The 8,804-nt window shown below is 44.3% G+C and overlaps 1 long non-coding RNA gene across 1 annotated transcript in view; it reads left to right on the top strand.

Annotated features, from left to right (window-relative positions):
- The first annotated feature begins 47 nt into the window (after window positions 1–47).
- The window catches only part of LOC134732038 (uncharacterized), a 40,562-nt gene continuing 31,805 nt past the window's right edge, over window positions 48–8,804 (top strand). The window contains exon 1 of the long non-coding RNA XR_010114902.1: window positions 48–372. This is a non-coding gene — a long non-coding RNA (uncharacterized lncRNA). The remainder of the gene's footprint in view (window positions 373–8,804) is intronic.

Genomic DNA, 8,804 nt, shown 5'->3' with positions numbered 1-8,804 from the left:
GGGGAGGTAGGGGCGGGACCTCGGCCGCCCGGTGGGCGGGGCCGCGCGCACTCCGGGGCTGGAGTTCGGCGAGGCCTTGGGACTGGCGCTGGAGCCCAGCGTGGGATGACCGTGCCCCGGAAACATGCCAGTGAATGGAAAGAAGCCAAGGTCCCCTCCCTCCCTCCTTATACCCTCAACTTTGCCAATGAGGACCCTAAATACCGGCTGCACTACGGGGAATTTAACTACATACACCGTCACCAAAGTTACAGCCTGGCCAAGAAATGCCAGGGGACGTTGCGGCGATTGCAGACTCCGCGGTGACTGTGTAGATACGTCCAGAATTCGCCCGTGTAGCGCGGGGAGAGGCGAGAGTGAAGGCCTAGAAAGGTTAAGACCTTAAGTGTTTTTTTTTTCTTTGTTTTCACAAATGAGGGGTAGGCAAATTTCCTTTTTTTTTGTATTTAAATTTTTAATCTTTGGTTGGGGATGGCTTGTATTTTTTAAAGAGTCAACTCTAGCTTAAACATTTCTTTGAAGCTGTCTATAACATCCCCCACTTTGTGCCACCTTCCGGAAAGTATTAATACTGGCAATGGCTAATAGTTGCGAAATGGTTTTCATGTGGATCTCATGCTAAGTAACAGCACAGCTGGATGCTGGGGCCACAGCACTAAAATATAATGGGATTTCTGCTATCTGGGAGCTTACAGTACCTTGGGGACTTGGAACAAACAACCTCTACAATTCAGTGTTAGAAGGGCTAAGATAGGAGCCAGGAGGCCTGATCTTAAGGTAGCTCAAGAGAAACCCAAACTCAGGCCATCCTGCCCTTCCACAGAGGCCCAGGTTGCTTGGGTCCTGACTTGGTTGGTTGGTTTTTCATCCCTTGAGGTCCTATTGTGTGCCAGGCACTGGCATCTAACAAAACCAGTCAGCCCCTGCCTCTCCAGGAGCGTAGGCACCTGAGATCAAACCGTCAAATATTAAATGATCACACGTGTACACGTAAAACTACAAATGTAATGGGGTCTAAGGTAGTAGAGGGTTTCAGACCAGATTTGACCATATCTGCAGTCAGAAAAAGGTTATTGGGGCAGCAAGGCAGGAGCTGAGGGCTGAAGGAGGAGGAGCTAAATTGACCAAGAGCTTTCAAGGCAAAGGGAACTGGGATTTCTGCAGAGCCCACAGTGGGAGGGAGTGAGGAGAGTTCTCAGAAATGAAAGAAAAGGCCAGTGTGGCTGCAGAGCGGAGGGAAGCTGGTTCCGCCTCTGGCAGAGGGGCCCGTGAGGCCTGTCTGAGAGGCTGGGGACCACTGGAGAGCTCAGAGCAAGTACTGGTCTTTGTAGTCTCCAGTAGATTTGGGACTGCTGCATCTAACTCATCTTGTTACTCCCAGAGCCCAGCAGATGTAAGTTTGTAGAATGGGTTAGTGTTGAATAAATAATTTAAGGAATGAGGCTTCACCACAATTAGAAATTTTATCAAGACTGCGCAGAGATGTTTTCCAAGCCATTGATTTCTTATTGAAGGCACTTGAAATTTAACTATGTCCAGGATTTACAAACACAGGCAGAAAACATCTAGCTGGGGAGTCCACTATGGCTAATATGTGATATTATTTTTGGATAATTGGTTCATATCAATAAAGTTATTAATCCTGGCTTGGTTGCACAGGCTAGAGTGCAATGGTGCTGTCTCAGCTCACTGCAGCCTCCATCTCCCAGGCTCAAGGGATTCTCCTGCCTCAGCCTTCTGAGTAGCTGTAACCACCACAGTTGCACGCCACCATGCCTGGTTAATTTGTGGATTTTTTAGTAGAGATGGAGTTTCACCATATTGCCCAGGCTGGTCTCGAACTCCTGAGCTCAGGCGATCTGCCCACCTCAGCCTCCCAACGTGCTGGGATTACAGGCGTGAGCCACTGCACCGTCCTCAGTATGGTCTTTTTTTTATTTTTTATTTTTATTTGTTTTACTATGGTCTTTTTAAATGACAAGAGATTCCATTTCCTTTGTTTAAAACCCTTCAAAGATCTGGCTTCTAGTTGTTGCTCAATAAATACTAGTTGGCTGAATATTTGTTCACTCAAGTCTTTCCCATTTATTAATTACATGAGGGAAGGCATGAATCAGAATTAACTGAGAAAAAAAAAAAAGGGAAGATGCTTAGAACCAAATCACGGAAGGGAGGAAAAACAGCAGCTCCAAGGCAGTGAGTGTGAGCCACTTGCTTCAGCTTCTTGGCCACTGGACTTGGTTTAAAAATCTTGGCTTCAGGTCTCACATGTACCAATTGCGCGCTCTCTTTCTCTCTCTCTCTCTCTCTCTATATATATATATATGTTATATATATTAGTTATATGTATATATATATATAACTAATTACTACTATTTATATTTGCTTCACCTCTGAGCCTTGTCTATTCTCACCTCTTAATTGAGTATAATATGATTCATGGTATCTTGTACAAGGCCTAACTAACATACCAGAGTGAGTCTGAAAGTGCTTTGAAACTATAAAACATTTAGAGAAACATAAGATGTTATTAACAAGGAAATTTCCATTGGAGATCTCTCCTCCCTCTCTTCCTTTTCCTCAAAGCGTGGAAGAGTAATTGAGAGGGCTATGGATTTTAACACTGTGGAGGGAAGGATCTTAGATTCTGCAATGAATTAAACTGAAGAATGCTTTCATAATATAAATAACCACCTCTCTCCCATACTTATTTATTTGGTTGGTTTATGCAATTATTGGGGAGAGATCTAACAGAAAAGGAAACTTGTCTGACTAAAATGAGAGAATAGGCTGGGCGTGGTGGCTCATGTCTGTAATCTCAGCAATTTGGGAGGCCGAGGCAGGTGGATCACCTGAGGTCAGGAGTTCGAGACCAGCCTGGCCAACATGGTGAAACCCAATCTCTACTAAAAATACAAAAATTAGCTGGGCGTGGGGGCATGTGCCTGTAATCCCAGATACTCAGGAGGCTGAAGCAGGAGAATCGCTCGAACCAGCAGCCGGAGGTTGCAGTGAGCCGAGATTGCACCACTGCACTCTAACCTGGGCCACAGAGCGAGACTCTGTCTCAAAAATAAATAAATAAATAAATAAATAAATAGCAAAAGGCCAAATTACAATGCTAGGTGTTCATTTTCCTGTGTCAGTTCCTCAGTATCAGGGTGCACTGCCCCAGCTCAGAGCTCCCTGCTTAGTATTTAACACATAATACGCATCTGAAATGTGCTTAGGCACTTTTCAAAGTTTAGATCATATCTAGCCAGATCACGCTTGAGATAGACACAGGCTTGTTTTTCCTCCTCAGGTCCAGTAAAGACTGGGCTACACCGGCTGGTTCACTTGGGGATCAGAGTCCAATTTCAGATTAATCTTTGTTTAGTTCGCTTACCACAATATTGTCTTACCTAGAACTTACTATATACAGAGTTATTTCTTATGCTATTTTCATCTATTTCTAACTTTCAGAAAAGGAAACAGTTTAACATTGGCTGAATAGGATACTTTTCTCCCCCAGGGTGTTTTGACAATGTAGCAGGGTAGCTTGGAAGAGGCAGGATCCTCAGCAATGCAGGACACTTGTTGCTTTCTCTTGTAACTGACTCAGAATGTTACCATACAGTAAGTTCCTTTTCAAGATAAAACTGTGACAATGACAAAAGTCTCTTCCTATGTCTTCTTAATGATCATAATGGCTATTCTTTATTGAGTGTTAGCCAGTGCTGGGTGCTTTGCATGATCTCATTTGACTGATCCCAGAATCAGCCTTATGAGGCAGCTACTATTTATTGTCCCCATCTACAGACTAAGAAACGGGGCAGCCTTCTTTCTATGTTGCCCAAGTTTTTACCTCCTGCATTGTAATATTACTGTGAGCTTGTCCTGTTGCTTCTATTACATGGTAATTATTAGTTTGTATGTGTTAGATACTAACCCAGGAGTTTCTTTAATTTTTAAATGAAAAGGGAACTTTGTTTTCTAAGGGGGGGATCCAGAAGATCAGCTCATAAGGTGAGAAATGGAAGTAGAAGTCTTAATTACAATTTCATTTAATCTAAAGTGATTTTTTTCTTTTACAAAAGAATGGTGTAAGCAAACTGAAAATTAAAAAGCCTTAAATTAAAACACTTTAGAATTAAAAATTTAAAAAAGGACTAATTAATCTGACCAGCATTTGTAAAACTTTAAAAGCAGACCTTTTGATTTGACTGTTTATAAACTTCTCTTACATTGAAATAAATAAGTGATTTTCAGATTTGCAACTTATTACCTATTTTCTCAATTCCATTTACTGCAGAGCATTTGTTTTGCAAGCATCATGTTTATATGCAGCTCTCTGTGCCTAATGAATATGTTTACTGGAAGTACATTTTTTCTTTCCTTCTTTATCATTCAGGGAAAGGTATATGCCAAGTAGCTATCTCCTCGCAAAGGCATGACTTGACATTTTCATAGACTTCTTCAGGCCAGCATTTTGAACTCTTGCATCATCTGAAAATGGTTGTTTTTGCTACATAACAATTTTTTTATTTGAGGGCAAAGGCTAAAAAAGGACGATGTTGCCCATAAGAGACATGCTAATTATCACAATAAATGGACATTGGTTTTTTGGAGGTTTGTTTGTTTGAGACGGAGTTTCACTCTTGTTGCCCAGGCTGGAGTGCAATGGCGCGATCTCAGCTCTCTGCAACCTCCAGCTCCTGGATCCAAGCGATTCTCCTGCCTTAGCCTCCTGAGTAGCTGAGATTACAGGTGCCTGCCACCAGGCCTGGCTAATTTTTTTTTATTCTTTTTATTTTTTTTTTAATTTTTTTTAATTAATTTTTTTTTCTTTTTGAGACGGAGTCTTGCTCTGTCGCCCAGGCTGGAGTGCAGTGGCGCAATCTCGGCTCACTGCAAGCTCCGCCTCCCGGGTTCACGTCATTCTCCTGCCTCAGCCTCTCCGAGTAGCTGGGACTACAGGCGCCCGCCACCACGCCCGGCTAATTTTTTGTATTTTTTAGTAGAGACGGGGTTTCACTGTGTTAGCCAGGATGGCCTCGATCTCCCGACCTCGTGATCCGCCCGCCTCGGCCTCCCAAAGTGCTGGGATTACAAGCGTGAGCCACCGCGCCCGGCCATATTTTTTTTAGTAGAGACGGGGGTTTCACCATGTTGGCCAGGCTGGTCTCAAACTCCTGACCTCAGGTGGTCCACCCACCTTGGCCTCCCAAAGTGTTGGGATTACAAGCGTGAGCCACCACACCCTGCCCTTGCGTGTTTGTTTGAGATAGGGTCTCACTCTGTTGCCCAGGCTGGATGGAGCAATAGTCTTGATCATACCTCACTGCAACCTCTGCCTCCCAGGCTCAAGCGATCCTCCCATCTCAGCCTCCAGGTAGTTGGGACTACAGACATGCACCAGCATGCCTGGCTAATTTTTGTATTTTTGGTAGAGATGGGGTTTCACCATGTTGCCCAGGCTGGTCTCAAACTCCTGGGCTCTAGTGGTCCTCCTGCCTCAGCCTTCCAAAGTTCTGGGATTACAGGTGTGAGCCACTATGCCCAACCGGGACCTTGTTTTGATGCAGATTCAAACACACCTTTTTTTTTTTGAGACAGAGTCTCACTCTGTTACCCAGGCTGGAGTGCAATGGCATGATCTCGGCTCACCGCAACCTCTGCCTCCCAGGTTCAAGCGATTCTCCTGCCTCAGCCTCCCAAAGTGCTGGGATTACAGGTGCCCACCACCACACCTGGCCCCAAACAACAAACTTTCAAACAATTTTTTAATATGACTAATTTTTCCCAATAGGCAAGAAAAGATTTTTAGGAGGACATTTATAAGGACAATTAGGGAATGTGAACACTGAATATGTGATGATATTAAGCATCTGTTTTTGCTTTTGGGGCAGTGTGATGATGTTCAAAAAAGGAGTCCTTATCTTTTAAGCATATGTACAAAAATATCTGCAGCTGCAGTACTATGATGGAGAAAAATCTAGGTTGTTGGGGGCAAGGAAAATGAGTAGGAGTGTGAAGGAAGCTAGATTGGCCATTAGTTGATTATTGTCATAGTTGAGATATGGTTGCATTCTTATTTATTTTTTTTTTTTGCATTTCTTGAAATTTTCTATAAGTGCTTAAAATATTAAGTTGTAAGCCATTGGGAAAATTGGGGAGAGGAAGAATGTTTTGTAGACATGGACATGAATCCCCACACTGCTAGAATACAAGTTGTGTACACTTGTTATATTAGAGCCTGGAATGGCTGTTTAGAAACTTATTTGATCAGAAATAGAAAAGAATGATATAACTTCATTAGTTTGGTTCTGCATATCTGAGTTTACCTCTTTCTCCCTTCTCTCTAAAAGCTGAAAGGACAGCCAGGTACGATGGCTCACGCCTGTAATCCCAGCACTCTGGGAGGCAGAGGCGGGTGGATCACCTGAGGTCAGGAGTTCCAAATCAACCTGGCCAACATGGTGAAACCCATCTCTACTAAAAATACAAAAATTAGCTGGACGTGGTGGCGGGTGCCTGTAATCCCAGCTACTCGGGAGGCTGAGGCAGGAGAATTGCTTGAACCCAGGAGGTGGAGGTTGCAGTGAGCTGAGATCGTGCCACTGCACTCTAGCCTGGGTGACAGAGGGAGACTCTGTCTTAAAACAAACAAACAAACAACAGCAACAAAAACCCCCCAAAACTGAAAGGAACATCTTCACTGGCAGGTATAAAAAAAAAATCCTAGATTATGTTACAGTCATTTTGTTACTCTGTTGGGCCTGGCCAACCTCAGGAAACAGAAACTCTTTGACCTTCTCCCTCCTTTCACCTGCTCCAAGGTAGGACTGTAATCTTTCTCCACCTTTCTGATTGTGATTCCTAAGACCCTCATTCCAGAGAGGGTTCCGCCCCATACCCTGGGGGAAGGAATGCCAACACTATGAAGATTCCATAAATACACTGGGTTCAGAGAGCTTCCAGATAGCTGAACACAGGGAGGTTCTTAGAGGGTGGTGTACCCAGAGAGGGCACGGAATCTCTGTGCTCCTTCCCTGGGCACTGCTCCCGGCATCTCTTCATCTGTATCCTTTCTAATATCCTTCATAATAAACCAGTAAACGTAAGTGTTTCCCTGAGTTCTGTGATCTGCCCCCAGCAAATTAATCGAACCCAAAGAGAGGGTCATGGAAACCCCAACTTGAAGCTGGTCAGTCAGAAGTTCCAGAGGCCTGACCTTGTGACTGTGGGGGATGGGGTCCAGCCTTGGGGGCTGAGCCCTCAACTGTGGGATCTCACACTATCTCTAGGTAGATAACCCCGGAATTGAATTAGAGGACACCCAGCTGGTATCTACTGCAGAATTGGTGGTGAAGAGAATCGCTAATATTTGGTCACAGAAGTCTTCTGTATTTATGATTGTTGTGTGAGAGCAGAAGAAAAACACAATTTGAGGATTTTCTGAAACGTATGTGCATTGTTTTTTGTAGTTTAAAAAAATACTATCACCAGGCACAGTGGCTCACGCCTGTAATTCCAGCACTTTGGGAAGCCGAGGTGGGCGGATCAGTTGAGGTCAGGAATTCGAGACCAGTCTGACCAACATAGTGAAACACCTTCTCTACTAAAAATACAAAAATTAGTCAGGTGTGGTGGCAGATAACTATAGTCAGCTGCTCAGGAGGCTGAGGAATGAGAATTGCTTGAACCCGAGAAGTGGAGGTTGCAGTAAGCCAAGATCCAAGATCATACCACTGCACCCCAGCCTGGGTGACAGGGCAAGACTTGGTCTCAAAAAATAAAATAAAAAATGCTATAGGTTACTACCAGCAGAAATCCCTCAAAAGGTGTCTCTGAGGGCAGGGCACAGTGGCTCACCCCTGTAACTCCAGCACTTGGGAGGCTAGGCAGGTGGAGTGTACCGTTTGAGCCCAGGAATTCAAGACCAGGTGAGACAACATGGTGAAACCCATCTCTACAAAAAATACAAAAAATTATCTTGACATGGTGTCATGTGCCTATAGTCTCAAATAATTGGGAGGCTGAGGCAGGAGGATCTCTTGAGCCTGGGAAGTCAAGGCTGCAGTGAGCTGTAGTTGTGCCACTGCACTCCAGCCTGGGTGACAGAGTGTGACCCTGTCTCGAAAATAAATTAATTTTTTTTTTTTTTGAGATGGAGTCTTGCTTTTTCACCCAGGCTGGAGTGCAGTGGCTCAATCTCTGCTCAATGCAAGCTCCGCCTCCCGGGTTCACGCCATTCTCTTGCCTCAGCCTCTCCAGTAGCTGGGACTACAGGTGCCCGCCACCACGCCTGGCTAATTTTTTGTATTTTTTTTAGTAGAGATGGGGTTTCACTGTGGTCTCGATCTCCTGACCTCGTGATCCACCCGCCTCGGCCTCCCAAAGTGCTGGGATTACAAGCGTGAGCCACCGCGCCTGGCCGAAAATAAATTAATTAATAAATGATGTTTAAAAAATAGTTTTAGTCTGGGCACAGTGGCTCACACCTGTAATGCCAGCACTTTGGGAAGCTGATGGGGGAGGATCACTTGAACCCAGAAGTTTGAGACCAGCCTGGGGAACATGGCAAGATGCCTTTTCAGTAAAAATAAAATAAATAAATAAATAAATAAGGGGCCTCTGAAAGATCATGAACCTCTTGAAAGTGTCAATGAAAAGATTCAAACACTGTAACATTTGAAGAGGTTTATTCTGAGCCAAATATGAGTGACTAAGTCTTAAGACAGCCTCAAGAGGTCCTGAGAACAGGTGCCCAAAGTGGTTGGTTGCAGCTTGATTTTATACATTTTAGGGGGACAGATAAT

This window comes from Symphalangus syndactylus, chromosome 13 (genome assembly GCF_028878055.3).
Source record: "Symphalangus syndactylus isolate Jambi chromosome 13, NHGRI_mSymSyn1-v2.1_pri, whole genome shotgun sequence".
Taxonomy (NCBI): Eukaryota; Metazoa; Chordata; class Mammalia; order Primates; family Hylobatidae; genus Symphalangus; species Symphalangus syndactylus.
This window is presented reverse-complemented; position numbering and strand designations above follow the sequence as displayed.